The sequence below is a fragment of the Protopterus annectens genome, chromosome 11.part0 (assembly GCF_019279795.1).
Source record: "Protopterus annectens isolate FY-2018-M chromosome 11.part0, PAN1.0, whole genome shotgun sequence".
Classification (NCBI taxonomy): Eukaryota; Metazoa; Chordata; order Ceratodontiformes; family Protopteridae; genus Protopterus; species Protopterus annectens.
The window spans coordinates 1,213,662,678-1,213,680,279 of NC_056745.1; positions in this window are offsets into that span (position 1 = coordinate 1,213,662,678).

Consider the following 17,602-nt stretch of genomic DNA (forward strand, 5'->3'; position numbering starts at 1 on the left):
GCTAATATGCTGAGGAGGCACTCTAATAGGGTTTTGAGTCAAAGCCACTTTTTATAATATGCAAGTTATGTTTTGCTGAATACGTTAGATTGCACTGTAAAATGTTACTGGGTAAGAGCAGTTCTAGTTTCAGAAGTATAAGAAAGGGCAAGGTTGGTACAGCACTTAAGTAAACAAGTCAGAGATGCTAATTATAGGGCAACTGTAATTGGATTGTGTTTTGATTGTTTTAATGCTGAGATACGTTGGAGGAAATGTATGGGTGGAGTAGTGAAAATTTAAATGCAGAGCAGGAGGGGTGATGGAAATTGGGGTAAGGTAGAGGAGTGGCGTGAGCCCGAGCATAGTAGTCTCTGGGTCAGGAACCTATCCCTCCAGCATGTTTTGTTCATTATGATGACAAGGTTTAGATCCCTGGAGCGTGTGGCTCTGAGGCATTGGGATTTCGTTAAGTGGAGCATGTCCAACAGCTCAGGGTTTGACATGGCCTTGTATGTTAAGCAGAGATCGCCTCTGAGTAGACATTATGCCACAGAGTATAGCTGGAGTTTTTTTAGACGATCAGCATATGGCATCTGCTTTAGGTCTGTGATTCTTTTAGTGAGGTATTTCTGTGGCCTTTGCAGCTGCTGCAGATGTCTTGTGAGGTACATACCAAACGGGGCGTTATACTCTATAATGGGTCTAATGAGGGATGAGTACAGTGGGACAATGACCTCCTTTTACCTGGATGAAAAGCCCTTAGTGATGAGATGTGCTACCTAGAAGGACTTCCTGACTGTTGTGGCGATGTGGTTATCGAAGGTGAGGCCACTGTCCACCTGTGTCCCTAAGTCTCTCATCACACTTTTGGTGTTTAGTGTACTGCCACCTATGTGGTAATTCATGGGCACATGTTTTTTCCCAAAGGGGATAACTATACATTTCTTGGCATTAAGCTTGAGCCCATGTCTCTGGCACCAAGCATCTGTTTATGTAAAACCCTTTTGTAGAATATCCACATCATTTGGGGATTCAATAATGGCTCCCAGTTTGCAGTCATCTAAAAACTTTGTTAGCCAGAGTTCCTTAGTGTTGGCCTGTACTTCAGAGAAGTAGATGCCAAACAAGAGCGGTCCCAGGACTGAACCGTGAGGTACTTCACTTGTCTCTTGTCTGGAGCTGGATTTGGAGTCAGCTACTTTTATAGTCTGGGTTCTATCAGTAAGCCAGTTTGCAACCCATCGAGTGATGTAGGGATTTATGCCCAGGTTAGTAAGTTTGTCTATGATTCCAGAGTGGGAGATGGTGTCGAAGGCCTTGGGGAGGTCCAGATAGGCTGTGTGGACCACCTTACCCTCGTCCACAGCTCTGGAGACTGATTCAAAGAAGTCAATCAGGTTTAGGAGACAAGATCGGCCCTTCACGAACCCAAACTGGGTGGGGTCCAGTGTTTGAAGGTTGCCAGTGTCTTTGTTTATAAGTTCCATGATAATACGTTCTATGCCCTTGCAGATCAGGCTCGTCAAACTGATGGGACGGTAGTTCCCTTGATCCAAGGTGGATCCCCCCTTGTGGAGTGGGATAACTGTTGCTGTGCACCACTCAGTGGGCACAAAGCCTGAGGTGAGGCTATGATTAAACATGACACTTAGGTGAGGTGCCAGTTAATTTTTTAGTTCATGTAGTACACAGCCCGGGATGTCATCTGGTCCCATGGATGCTGTATTCTTAGCTTTGGAGAGTGTGGTTTCTACCTGTGTGGCCGTGATTACCGGAATTTGGCAATCTTTTGGTATTGAGATGGGCCATTTAGGGGGTGAGAGGGGGGTGAAGATGGCACTAAATTGATCTGCCGGGATATTGGCAATATCCTTGGGATCAGTATATTTAATGCCATTCTGTTGTAGCTCAGAGCAGATCTGAGCATTGCCATTTAGATTCTTGACATAACTATAGAATGTCTTTTGGTTGTCTTTGGAATCTTTGGCAATTTTATTTTCGTAACTAGCTTTTGAGGATTTTATGAGGGATCTCAGCTTCTTACTGAGGCTGGTAAGGGAGTTTTTTGCATCCTGGGATTTTCCTCTTTTCTGCAACAGTTTCTTCCTTCTGTTGTATAGTTTGTTTATGGCAGGGGATCACCAAATTGGCTTCCTTTTTTTGGAGAAGAGCATCTTGGTCCTATTTGGCATGGCACAATTCATGCACGAGTGGATGTGCATGTACAGTGCCTTAGTGCAGGATTCAGCAGTCAAAATTTCAGACCCCATCTGTATGGTTGCTATGAAGTTTGTCACTTCTGACTTGAGTAGCATGAAGTTGGCTATGGAGAAGTTTTTTTACGGAGGTTTCCTTACTGGGGGTGTGGGGTGTGGGGGGGGATCTGGATGTCAAGGGTGATTTACTTATGGTCAGACCTGACCAATGAGGGGGTGACCACTAGTGTGGAGCATCTATCTCCCATGCTGGTAATGACTAGGTCTAGGATATTGGAGCCCCTGGTGGGACAATGGATTAGTTGATCCAGGGCATTGGAATTTATGAATTCCAAGAACCATTGGGAAAAGGTGTTCGTGCCCGAGTAGTTTCCCAGTTAATGGCAGGGTAGTTGAAATCACCCAGTATTAGGGAGTTTGGTTATATCTTAATATTTTACAGTATGTTTAGAAAGGTGTAGTGAGAATCTTGGGGCATGATGGAGGATCTGTAACAAGCTACAGTTTTGATTGCAGTCTTACCTAGTGTTAGTTGCACCTGGAGAATTTCAGATGCATTGTGCTGGGCAACTAGCCTGGAAGTGTGAATATCCTTGGTGAATATGGACACTCATCCATCTTTAGTGTTTCGCTCTTGCTTTGGTGGCCGAAAAGTGTGGTAACAGTTGTAGCCTGGTATTGCAGGGGAGCTCTCTGGAGCCTTGAACTAGGTCTCAGTTACTGCACAGATATCAATGTTCTCCATTTTTAGGAGTGCCTCGAGAGAGAGAGCATTTTGAGGTTTAGACTTCTAACACTGAGTAGCATTACCTTCGGATTTTGCATGCTTGTATCTGTTACGGTGGTGGTTTTGTCCTTTAAACCTTGCCTAAAAAAGGCACTATATGGGGTGGCAAGAGCTTTAGCCAGTAACCTGAATCACAGGGGTGACAGGTGCAGACAATCTCTGGCAAAGCATCGTGGTTTGTCGATCATGTCTTCCCAGGCAGACAGATACTGGATCCCCTTTGAATGACAGCAGAAGCTTAGCCAATTGTTGAAGTCAATCATTTTGTCCTTATACTGTGGTATAATTCTGGGTGAAGGCAGGATGCTACTCAGGGCTAGGGTCATACCTGCCTGGGCCACATGATCCGTGAGCTCTTCCATGTCTCTTTTCATGTAGTCCAGGGAGGTACGTCTCAAGTCATTCACTCTAACATGGACAATGACAGAGTCGTATTTGTACTTGTTGTGGAGTGACTTGAGTGCATGCGTTATGTGGCAGATCCTGGGACCCGACAGGCAGCTGACTGTAATTTTCTCCTTGTTCAGCCTGGTGAGTGGGACATCAGTGTGCCTGACTATAGAGTCACCTTTGACTAAAGTGTTGGGCACACTGTCTTGCCATAGGGGCTGTTGTTGGGTGGCACACTGGTGTTCTGAGCTATGTATCACTTTGGTTGTGACTGGTGTTTGTTTGCGTTTCAGCTTCAGAAGTCCTTGTTGCTTGGGCAGGTTACTGTTAAGGGCCTCCACATATGTGCGTTTAGTGTTGCTATATGTGGGTGTTGATGGTGTGGGTTTTGAAGGGCTATGTGTTGCTTGAGGTGTAGTGTTAACCTTCTCCTCTTGACTGTCTAGCACAATCTTGGCTGGAGAAAGCTTTGCTTCCAGTTTGGCTATGTAAGTGCATCTCTTGCAGGTTGTAGTGTTGGGTGGTAGGAGGAGAGGGTTGTCTGTGTACATGAGGCAGTTGCTGTATTGCCCCAGTATGCCCAAATTCACCAGGTGGACAGGAGAAATCACTGGAAGCTGACCCTTGGACATGCCTGTTTAGGTGCTTTTTTATAAAGTACAAGAGCTGTTTTCCCTTACCTTTGTAAGGTACTTTGCAGTTATAGGCTGTTTAGTGTCTATGATTAATTTTTCCTTATTGACAAGGAGAGTTGAGTGCTTGTATCAGTTTGAGGCTTCCTAGTGCTTTCCAGCAGGTTCTAGAGCAAGTGCTAGTCACAGGGGTTCAGATTTTAGTGCTACTACTGAGAAACCAGCTTGTTCTAAGGGAAAATTTGAAGAGCAGACTTTCTGGCACCTGGAATAGTTTAACCGTAGACCTGCGGTGCTGCACAATGCGAAAAATGCGCAAACACACCTGTTTTTAGGCCAGAAAGTTGAAAGGGATAGAAATCAGCTCAAAAAGGCTAATAAAATTACAATTTCAGAGCTGAAAACCACTAGTGTTAGATAGGCAGTACAATTCTCACCACTCCCACTGGTAAGCAGTAGGACTTCCCTCTATCACAGCAAGGTCTGGATAGCTCTGAACGCGGAAAATAAAGTCCTGAGACAAGCAAAGCCTGGGATCTGGACTATACTGGCTAGGAAAGGTGGGAAACAAGCAAACAAAATAGTATTTTTTTTGGTTAAACAGGCTAAACAATTGAATAATACAGTACATAAACACAAAAAAGGCTAACACACTTGAGTATGTAGTCCTAAACAGTAAATGCAATTAAAACTCTACAAAATTAGCAATTAAAAACTTTTTAAATGAAGCAAGGCAAGTTCACAACTGAAAAATGATTTAAGAGGCAGCAATACAGCAGAATAAGTAGCTAGTGTACATATACAGAGAAGTATATATATATATATATATATATATATATATATATATATATATATATATATATATATATGTATAGATATAGATAGATATATACAGAGAAAAGCAGCTAAAACACACTTAATTCAGATGCAGTGCAACCTAGTAGGGTTGCCAGGTTTCTTTGTGGCTAAAACCGGACTACGGTCATGCCCCTCGCATCACCCATAACTCCACCCATTCCCACCCCTCTCCCATTCATGCCCTACCTTTTTTGTGACATCACGGTGACATCAGCTGATGGGAACGCCCTCTTTTTCTGTTCTGGATGCCTGCTTTCAGCTGATTTACTATGCTTTTCTGTAAAAAAGCATAGTAAATCAGCCAATTGTAACAAACATTGATAGTCTGTTTCTTTTTGTGAAACAGAAAAATGGAGTCTGTGCAGTGTTTTCCTGACTACCAGAAAATTGATTTGATTTGTGGATAGTCCAGAAAAAAACAGATAGATGGCATTGTGCATTGGTAGTGACAACAGGGATGATTTCCAATTTCCCACCTATTGGTCAAAGACTCAAAGTTATGCTTAAATAGGGCTAGCCTAGGGATGGACTCTGCTTCACATGGATGGGAAGCTTGTTCCAGTGCATGGGGACCCTCTCTGAGACACATTTGTGGCTCATCAACATCACATGGCCTATTTATGTCACAAGCAAAATTTAAGTCCTTGGATCTAATGGTTCTGATACTGTTCATTTTGTGGATGCCCAAAAGGTCCATCAATCAGTGCTGGATCCAAGGGTACCTTGTATGGCAGGCATTCTCTCTCAATAACCTGTAGGAGACCTGGTATAGTGATAGGGCTTTAAGGTGATGTGTATAAGACAATGTGTTTAGACACTGGATCCTTCTAGTAAGGAAGCTTTAAATATGTTTCAGCTGTTGTATGTGTCTGGTCAAGTACGCGCCAAAGAGATAGGTGCAGATCACATCCAGTTATTCTGTCAACTTCTCAGGTTAACATCGCTAATATTTTAAAAAGTGTTCCTTGTACATGAGCAATGTCCTATAAAAAAATGTAAATAAGCAACTCAAACATTGGCTTCTTATGAGTTGTTCATTCGCATTAATCAGTGTCTAAAGCATCTCCCCAGATTCCACTGGTGGTTAAGTGCCATGTTAGATGTCTTTTTTTTTTTTCACTCTCACTCCTTAACTCCTCCTCTTGCTCCCTAGTAACCTCTTCCATCCTTCTACTTCTTCCTCATTGTACCTCCTCCTTCCTGCACACAGCTCAGTTTGCCGAATTTTCATTCAGAAACTGAACCGTGTTGGGCAAAGACATTTGGCCATTCATAATGGAACTATGTATGACTTCCAAATATGCAAAACTTGTAGGGAAACCTATTCAGAGCTAGTCTTGACAACAAATCCATCAGGCTCAGCTCTGTTTGGCCTGGCTTGCTGTGTTTGCTGCTTCCTGATGTAAATAACTGTTGTTAGAAATCTGTCTATTATGCAGCCTAATATTTGTGTTGGAGTAGGCTAACCTCTGTGCATTATTCATTTGCTGACTGAGTAAATGAACTGGTCTTTTGACCCTTTTCAACCATGACCCAGGCCACAAGAGCAAGGAAAATTAAATATATACAGACTCTAAAATAGTCAATCAGCTAATTTATTTTTGGAAGGCAGGAACAGACTGAAGTAGACAAAGAAAGCTCACTCAGAACATTCAAACTTTAGACAGTGACCAGTGGATGGACTGAAATGTGTAGACCTGAGGGTTTGAAGCAGTCTTAACCTCTGTCACTCTGTGCCACTGTGCATGTGGAATTTTTTTTATCATAACTTTGTGACTTGGGGGCATCGCCCACCTATAAGGACTGAGAGGGTAGACAAGAGATTATGCTCCCAAAGACCTATTCTTTCATTCTGTTTGAACCCTTGTGGAGCAGCTCTGGTCTGTGTCTGTGGTGATGGTTAGGGAGTTGTACAGCCATACTTTGCATGCACTTGTACATTCATAGTTGGAATGTGGTCACAGTTTGGGCACTGTGTATAGGAGTGTCCATTTTGAGAGTCTGTTAGGAATAATGCATAGTTCAGTTGAAGTTCCACATTTGTGGTATTTGGAGTCCGACTGAGCAGCTCTGATCAGGTGCTTGTTCTGTGAAATAACAGACTTAAACTCGGTGCAGGAATATAGCAGGTTAAAGAAAACTGACAGTTCATAGGTAGGTACTAGGCTACTGGCCCTAGGGCCTATATAAGCCTAGCCAAATGGTACCCTGGGTTTTGCCACCCAAGAAAATTATTTTCCTGTGTCCCTGTCAAGCAGAGCCACAGAAGTGATCCCCAGGGTGAATTTCCTATCTCCCATCCAATCATCAAGATTTTTCTTGAAGAGTGCTAATGAGGAGCTTTGTTTGATTTAGATAGGTAGTTTGTTCCAGAGTATGGGAAGTCTGTGGGACAGGAATCTATCCCTCCAGCATGTTCTGTTTATTGTGGTGACAAGGTTTAGGTTCCTAGAGCGTGTAGCTCGGAGGGATTGGGATTTCTTTAAGTGGAGCATGTCCAACGGCTCTGGGTTTGACATAGCTTTGTATGTTAGGCAGAGATCGCCTCTGAGTAGGCGATATGCAACAGAGTAAAGCTGGAATTTTTGAGACGGTCTGCGTAGGGCATCTGTTTGAGGCTGGTAATCCTCTTTGTGAGGTATTTCTGTGGCCTCTCCAGTTGTTGTAGATGTCTTGTGAGGTACATACCAAAAGGGGCGTTGTACTCTATAATGGGTCTAATGAGTGATGAGTAGAGGGGAACAATGACCTCTTATTTCCTGGATGAGAACCCTTTTATGATGAGGTGTACCACGTAGAAGGACTTCCTGACTACTGTGGTGATGTGATTATCAAAGGAGAGACTACTGTCCACCTGCGTCCCAAGGTCTCTTATCACACTTTCGGTGTTAAGTAGACTACCGCCTATGTGGTAGTTCATGGGTACAGAGTTTTTACCAAAAGGGATGACAGTGCACCTTTTGGCATTGAGCTTGAGGCCATGGCTTTGACACAAGGCAACTGTCTCAGTGAGGCCCTTTTGTAGGATGTCCACATCATTAGGAGTTTTGATTATGGCTCCTAGTTTGCAGTTATCTGCTAACATTGTTAGCCAAAGACCTTCTGTGTTAGCCCGTACTTCAGAGAAGTAGATACCAAACAGGAGAGGACCCAGGACTGAACCCTGTGGTACTCCACTTGTCACTGGTCTGAGGTTGGATTTAGAGTCTGCTACTTTCACAGTGAGGGTTCTGTCAGTGAGCCAGTTGGCAACCCATCTTGTGACATAGGGATTTATACCTAGTTTAGTGAGTTTATCTATAATTCCAGAGTGGGGAATGGTGTCAAAAGCCTTGGCGAGATCTAGATAGGCTGTGTGAACCACCTTACCCTCATCTATGGCTTTGGTGACTGCTTCAAAGAAGTCTATCAGGTTTAGGAGACATGATCTGCCTTTTACAAACCCAAACTGGGTAGGGTCCAGAGTTTGGAGATTACCAATGTCATTGTTTATAAGTTCCATGATGATACGTTCCATAGCCTTGCAGACCAGGCTCGCCAGGCTAATGGGGCTGTAGTTCCCGGGGTCCATGGTGGCTCCTCCTTTGTGGAGTGGGATAACCATTGCTGGGCACCATTCAGGGGGCACAAAGCCAGAGGTGAGGCTATGATTGAACATGGTACTTAGTTGGGGTGCCAGTTCATTCTGTAGTTCATGTAGAATGCAGCCTGGGATGTTGTCAGGTCCCATGGATGCTGTGTTCTTGGCTTTGGAGAGTGTGTTTTTTATCTGTGCAGCCGTGATTACAGGAACTTTGCATTCTTCCGGTATAGAGATGGGCCCTTTAGGGGATAAGAGAGGGGTAAAGTTAGCACTGAACCTATCTGCCAGGATGTTGGCAATATCAGTTGGTTCTGTATATTTAGTGCCATTGTGCTGTAACTCAGAGCAGATCTGAGTGTTGCCATTGAGATTCTTGACATAGCTATAGAATGCTTTGTGGTTGTCTTTAGAATCAGTAGCGATTTTGTTTTCGTAACTAGCTTTGCAGGAGTTTATGAGGGATCTCAGCTTCTTACTGAGGCTGACCACTGAGTTCCTCTAATCATGGGATTTTACTCTTTTTTGCAACAGTGTCTTTCTTCTGTTGTAGAGTTTGTTTATGGCAAGGGACCACCAGATTGGCTTCCTTTTTTTGGAGGACAGCATCTTGGTTCTGTTAGGGATTGCACGATCCATGCACTCGTGTAAGTGCTTATAAAGTGCAATTGTATGGGATTCAGCAGTCATACCTCTATTGTCCATCAAAATGGGTGTTGTGAAGTTTGCCACTTGTGTCTTAAGAAGCGTGAAGTTGGCTTTGGAGAAATTTTTTACAGTAGTTTCCCTAATGGGGGGTGGGGGTGGGATGTGGATGTCTATGGTGATTTGCTTGTGATCGGATCTGACCAACTAGGAATTGACCTCTGCTGTAGAACACCAGTTGCCCATGTTGGTATTGACCATGTCTAGGATATTGCTGCCTCTGGTGGGGGTGTGGATAAGTTGATCCAAGGCGTTGGAATTTATGAATTCCAGAAAATGTTGATCACAAGAGTTTGGTGCATGAGTTGTTTTCCCAGTTAATGGTGGGGTTGTTGAAATCACCCATTATTAGGGTGTTAGGTTGTACCCTAATATTTTCCAGTGTATCAAGAAATGAGGAATGGGAATCCTGGGGCATGGTGGGGGATCTGTAGCAAGCTACAATTTGGATTGCGGTCTTGCCCAGAGTTAGTTGCACTTGGATAATCTTGAATGCATTATGCTGAGCAGCTGGCCTGGAGGTGTGGATATCCTTAATGAATATGAACACACCTCTGCCGTTAGTTCTTCGGTCCAGGTTAGGTGGCCGAAAGGTGTGGTATGAATTATAGCCTGGTAATGCAGGGGTGCTCAATGGAGCCTTGAACCAGGTCTCTGTCACTGCACAGATGTTGATGTTCTTCATTTTAAGGAGTGCCTTGAGTGAGTACATTTTGAGGTTTAGACTACTAGCATTAAGTATCATTACCCTCAGATTTTGCTTGCTTGTACCTGTTATGGTGGTGAATTTGTCATCTGAATCTTGCCTAAAAAAGGCACTATAGGGTTGGCAAGAGCCTTAGCCAGTATCCAGAATCCCAAGGGCAACAGATGCAGGCCATCTCTGGCAAAGCATCGTGATTTGTCGATCATGTGATCCCAGGCAGACAGATACTGGATCCCCTTAGAATGACTCCAGAAGCTTAGCCAATTGTTGAAGTCAATCATTTTGTCCTTGTACTGTGGTATCATTCTGGGTGATGGCAGGATGCTACTCAGGGCTAGGATCATACCTGCCTGGGCTACAAGACTGGACAGCTCCTCCATGTCTGTTTTCATGTAGTGCAATGAGGTATGTCTCAGATCATTCACACCAACATGTACAATGACAGAGTCATATTTGTACTTGTTGTGGAGTGACCTGAGTGGATGCATTATGTGGCAGATCCTGGCACCTGACAGGCAACTGACAGTAACTTTCTCCTTGTTTAGCCTGGTGAGTGGAACATCAGTGTGCCTGACTATAAAGTCACCTATGACTAGAATATTGGGTACATTGTTATGCCTTATAAGCTGTGGTTGAGTGGCACACTGAGTTTGTGGGCTATGTGTCATTTGGGTTATTTTGGGGGGTGGAGGTTGCTTGCGTTTCGGTTTTGGAGGTCCCTGTTGCTTGGGTAGATTTTTTTTGGGAGCCTCCGCGAATGTAGGTGTGTGTTTTGTGTTTCTATGTGTGTTCACTTTTAACTGATTCTGGCGTAAGTCTGTTTCGTTCATCTGTCCAAATGTTATTCATAACGCTAAACACACGCTCAACGGATGCATTTGAGACTGGAACAGACAGAATGTGCTGCGCAAGTTTCAACATATTTGGTGTAAACATGTGCTCAGAAAACTTACACTAAGCCTCAGTTGTGCTTGCACAGCTATGGATAACGCCGAACACTTCACTAAAAGCTCGCACTTCATCGTGCAGGCTTTTGGTTGGATGGTGGGTGGATAGAAGCATTTGCATCCAAATGTCAATCACTTCATCGAGCGAAGGAGATCTTGTGATACTGGTCAAAGACAATGGCTTGAAGTGACGATATGGGGAATGTTCGAATGCAAACCATTTTTTCAAATATGTCATTGCTCGTTTGTACACATTCAGTGCTTCAGTTATGAACTTCTCAACAAACTAATGTGGTAGATAACTTTTGCGCAGAGCAAATGCTACCTTCATACCAAAAAATTTGTCATCAGTCCTATGATGCAGAGACAGCTTAAACTGTTCCATTATACCGTACAGTTCACAAGCTGTTGTTGATTTGTTCTCAAGCTTTAAAATTGTCTCTTGAAAGGACGACATAAAGAAGTGTGTAAAATACAGATACAGCTCTGACTTTGTTGGGCTGTCATCTGGTGCCAGTTCGTTTTCCTGGTCCTTCAACATTTTCCATATCACTTTGGGACAATCAGCTTCTCCTTGAGACAAGAAATACGTTTTCAAAGGCATCCAGCACAGCACAATTCGGTCAAGAGCCTTGAACAAACTCAACCAGCGGGTTGGAACATGTCGGATTATCTCGTGATATTCAGACTCATAGAAATCAAAGCAGCTCTTCACTTCTGCTCACCTCAATGCAGAGTTACTGAATTTAGCAAACACTTTCATGACGAAATTTTCAACATCAAATGACATGACCTTTAAAGCATTTTTCACACAGTTATGCATAATGTGGTCATTGCAGCATGCTGCAATAATTTTAGGATTCTCCTCTGAAACTAACTTCTGATAAATGGAGTTGTTTATGCCATAGTTTACCGATGCATAATCTGTGGTATAAGCTATAACATTTTGCCAAGACAATTTACATTATGTTAAAACATGACAGAGTTGATTCTTAATGGACTTAGAGTCTTCAAATGCATCCTCATAAAAGTCAATAACACGGAAAGAAATTCCATTCTGCGGGGTGAAGAACTGAACACCAACCAGATAGGATTTACGGTTCCCTTTGTTAGATACACCAGTAGCAATCGAAAATGGCAAACCAGCATGTAACTTATCAAGGATGACTTCTAGTGAAAATGGGTACAAAAAAACATTGTTGACTATGGCGGAAACTATTGTTCGGCCGCAGGTTATCTTTTTAATGATTTCCGAGTCATCAATTACAGACTTCATAACTTTGATACCACAGTCCTGTGCATTATATGAAATAGGATGTCTAATTCCATGATACACTTCACCAAACAGTACGGCATCTCACAAAGTATCCCTAGCGGAAATTGCTGATGTGAAAAATGCTTCAGTTATTGAGATGATGCACTAGCTTGTGAACAAGTAGTATGCTTTTTGGTGCTTTTGTGTGCTGTTACTGCTTTTTTCCATCATATGCAACAGTGAATGATGTTGCACAAAGCTTGCATCTAGCTTTTGTATCTTCCGTGCATTTTTGTATCCATGAAAATTCCCTTTCCCACTCTGCATTATAATAACAGATGTTTAGTTTTCGCTTCTTTGGTGGGGTAGACCTGTCTGACCGTGTCGCTGGGCTGCCAAAACTCTCATTATCGTTGACACGGACACCATTATTCCTGTCTTCCATAATAACAGTATTAATAAGTAAAGTATCTGCAGACAGTAACAGTAGACATATAATGAGTTAGTTAAACTTAAATACAAAAAGCTGCATTAATAAAGAGCCTACACAAATACCGTGCAACTACTTTTGCATCACTGAAGTATCTGTTTCTTACGGAAGGAACATCTGCTTGTTAGTGTGTGTGTCCCTGGACTGGTGCAAGGCTATACTGGCAGAGTCTACTCTCTAGTAGCATTGGGTACTCCCACCCCACAGTGTCCCACAGTCCCACTGATAAGCTAGAAGGCTTCCCTCCAACACAGAAAGGCTTGGGGAGATCAGAAGCTTACAAACAATCCTGGATACAGCAAATCTCTATCTGGGCTAGACTAGTTACAGGAAAGGCAGGAAACAAGCTTAGAATTTTTTTTTACAGAAAAGCAGCTAAAACACCACTAAAAACAATTTAAGTGCAGTGTGAGCTAGCACACTTGAGTGTGTAGCAATATTAAAACAAATACAGTTTAAATAAATGCAATGTATTCCAACTGTATTCTGAACTGAATTCAATTATTGCTTTATTCAATGTTGAATAGTTAAAAAGTGCCAAAAAAATATTTATCAGCTCTATATTTCCAGATTGTTTGAGAAGCACACTCAGTCAGAACACAAGGAGATTCTAGCAAAGTTTTTTTATGTGAATAAATATATATTTTCTGAAATAAAGTCCATAATACTAACTATTATCATTATTTAAGTTTAATGCACCACCTTTTCTCTAGACAGACCATTTCTGTTAACAAAATTAAAATACATTAGGTAACTGATGCTATGAAGACACAAACATACTTCTCAAGTTCCCTGATTTTGTAGAATGTCCCCGATTTTGCCTTATATTCTGCCTGCTCCTTGTATAATTGCTAATTTTTCTGGTAAATTATCGTGAATTTCCAAATTAGCAATGTTAGGCATTTGTCATATTTACTTGCTCAAAAATGCTTTTGATGCAAACTTTCTTTTATTTTAACTTTTTAAGTGAATTACAGTTATTTTTAATAAATGATCCTTTTATATTTGTCTTTTATCAAAACTCTTGAAAAGAAGTGGAAAGTCGGGTTAGCATACTGTTTAAGATATGTACCTCATAGACACAAGGTACACAGTCTGGAATGGGAAATTTAGCTAGGTTTAAAGAAACCACAAGGAACATTCAAGGTCTTCACCATCTGTCCTATGGGGATTGTTTGAAATCACTGTCACTGTATTCTGTTTCATACAAACTACTCAACGGTGAGAGAGGTGAATCCGCCTTGCATATAAGGCAATCTCTGACCCTGCGTTATTGGAAATGCTTCATATCTAAAGGTCAAATGGTACACATGTAACTCGCTCTAAAGACCTTAACCTGGTATGTGACATTAATAAAACCTGCTGGAGGGACAGATTTGCCTCCCATAGGTTGTCACACCTTTGGAACTGACTTCTACTTCATATCAAATAGAGCACCTCATTGGCCCTCTTCAAAAGCAATCTGGATGACCTAATAATGAAGGATTACTGTGTTTAGTGATAAATTGGCTGCAATTCCCCTCATGTCTTTAAAGCCAAAGTTAGCCTATTACTTTATTGCTATTATACTACAGACTAAGGAGTTAAGTGCAGGAGGGACTTAATATGAGTTCATCTGAAGGAATTATTGAATGTTTGTATTAAGGGAACTAGGGGGGACTGGATGCGAGAGCTGAAATATGCCTTAACACAAGACAAGTCACAACTTTTATTTTTAGACAATTTATGTGACTTCCAACAAAATAAGAGGAAGTGTACAGCAATGGCAGTGTTTAATTTGAGATTTAATGACTGCATGGAAAAGGAGCATAAATTATTCTTATGTGGTATTTCATGACAGAAGTGAAGATACAGCCCATGTTCTAACTTTCAAAACTGTTCATTAAGTTTCATGTCACACAGACTGCAGACGTTCATCCTTTAAAATGTGACAGCTGGTGAATTTTTATAGCTGTTTTGAGACTGCAGCAAACATGTACCTTCCAATTTGTCATGGGGCAAATAAAAATTAAAAGCACTTTTTTATAAAATCTACATTAAAATCAGTATTTATGTGTCCTTCAAAGTAATATTTTCAAGTAGTATAATGTTCATATTAGGAAAAGATCTATCAGGAACAGTGATTTGCAGCTGTTCCATTACCTTTTTACTCAGAACCACAACTCTGTAGCATAAGTAATTATTAGGAGCATTACAGACGTACAAAAAAAGACCCCAGACATGTAATAAAACAACATATCCACTGATCTTGTTGCAATCCTTTGTTTGCGTGTAGTGGATGTGGTTTTAAAGAATTACAGATGTGCAACTATAAACACTTATGTTTATCTCCTCATCTACAAGCATTTCATTTTACTGTTTCATCTGCTTGATATCTTATTAAAAGCCTTCCTAACATCCAGAATGAAAAAAACGTATCTGCTGGAGAACTGTTATTTGATTTTGCTATAATATAGCCATACAACTTTAACATGTTTACTGAATGAGCTTTAAAAAAAAAAATGCCCCCAATGCAGGCTGCAGCAGGCCATTCATTGGCTGCCACTGATGTCTGTCATCTCAAATACCAGCTGCCACTCATAAACACCAAAATCTAATCTGATGCCCTACATTATTATTATTATTATTATTATTATTATTATTATTATTATTATTATTATTTCCCTCTCTCTCTCTGTCACACACAGTTAATACTCAATACCATGCAAAAATTATACTGACCCTGCCCTGGCCCTGACTCTGAAACCCTCATCATCTCCCTGGTCCTGCTAAGTGTGCCACGGTTACAGTCTTACACAGATCCTTCACACAGAGGCAGGCATATGCTAACAAAATATATGCATATATATATATATATATATATATATATATATATATATATATATATATATATATACATGTCAGAATCACTACTGTCATCCTCTACTGACAGCACAGATTTTCCTTTCCTCAGAGAGTAGCAGGACATTGATCTAGTAATGATCTTATGCACAAAGGCTGCTGTGATGATTATGAATTACAAAAAAGAGAGAGTAACACATTGCTATCTGCTAAGTCCTCACCTGACCTAGGCTGGCTATCTAGTTATTTCTGCCGTAGTCTGAAAGTTTTTCCACTGTACACGGTGGTGACACACCCCCTAGTCTTGCCTTTTGCTCTTCACGATGGAATTGGCTGCTTAGTGCTTAGGCTTAGCTAGCTTAAAATTTGCACGCAATTATTTCCATTCCATGCAGGTGAGTGGTGGAATAAGCACACCAGCATGATGATTCTAAGCCGTACTTAGGGAAGAACTCGGGCGGCGATAATTGCACTGCTAGGCTGCTGCAACTGTAAGTGACAAGTGTCAATGTCAAACTTTTGTGTGTGTCATGTCTACAGGACTGCAACATGGACCTGCGACGTGAGATCAGATCACACTGATGGGTGCTTGAAAGTGACAGAGCATAATGCTTCAGCTCGCTAAATGTAACTAAAACTACCGATGTTTTGTTTTGTGCTATCGTCACTTGTACAGTATTTCTGTGCACTGAGACCACAATAGACTACTTTATTTCCATACACGAGTCTATTTCCATGATACGGGGATCAGTTCTTTTTCTTACACAGACAGCAGCACTTATACTTGATTTTATTATCTATCTACTGTCTACTGAAAAGTAAGTCTTAGTCACAAAAAAATGTGGTTCTTTGCCCACCCCAAAGCTCTCTGGCGTGGTTACACAAATCAGGGTTGTTTAGTCAGATCATGATGTTGTTACGAGTCGGAGACTCCAGAGTACATCTTCAACTGGCTGCTGCCTCAGCCTGCTGATAATAATAATAATATTCCCTCCTTGGGGCTCGGCTCGGGCATATGGTATGTGTAATGTGTTTATCTTGAAAAAAAAAGTATGAACCTTACTCAACATAGGCTTGCTTAGTTAGCTGTAGTAGTATAAGATAGTAACTAATATATTTATAAGCAGCCGCCCATCTGCGCACATACTGGGCGCTCGCTCTCAGGGACATGCATCGCTTTTACCTCAGAAGACAGGTTAATACCTGTTTACTGGCAAAAACGAGGTTTGCACAGTGTGCCTTGGTATTTAAAGTGCAGTCTATATGTTAATTAAAAAAGCAGTGACCTATATACAGTATACACTAATATTTTGGCTGTTGTCCATGCTTGCATGAAGTGGGGGACACCTTTTATCACGAAATCTTTCACAGGTAATAATATTAAGCTTCTGTTGGAAGTGTGTGTGTGTGTTTGTGTGTGTGTGTGTGTGTGTGTGTGTGTGTGTGTGTGTGTGTGTGTGTGTGTGTGTGTGTGTGTGTGTGTGTGTGTGTGTGTGTATACTGGAAACAGTTACTGTAAAGGGTCTGTTTAAGTGAAGATTGTTAGAGTGATGAGAAGTAGCTTTCCAGACACCTCGTTTGTCTTTGTCATTTGTTGGGCTATCACTTAAAGGACGGAGACCTATTAGTGCTGTTCTTAATTCTGAGAGTGTTTGTGTTACTTTGTAGGGATATAGTGAAAGTACTTTAAGTTTTACGTCAGTTGATCTGATTTAGAGTAGAGAGAATTTTCCTTGACTGCAGACATTTGTGATTGACCGAGTGCATTTGTAAACATGAAAGGTATGGTACAGGAGTGTTCATTACAAGTGAGTGAAACTTTTCAGCTTGTGTTAGTATGCCTCCCACTTCTGTTTTTATATATATATATATATATATATATATATATATATATATACATACATACATACATATATAAATATATACACACACACACACACACACACACACACACACACACACACACACACACACACACACACACACACACACACAAATATATGCGTTCTCCTACGTATTAATGTGAGTGTGGTATGCCGGTATCTTTATTCCTCCTTCAAAACTACACACACTGATCACACATGCATTCTCTTTCTTGCACACACACTAGTCTCTGGGCATTGGCGGTGGTGGCACAAAAAAAAAAAACCCGGACTTCACGAGTCCAGTTTTGATGAAATTTGTTAACCGGACAATTTGTCTGAAAACTGGAC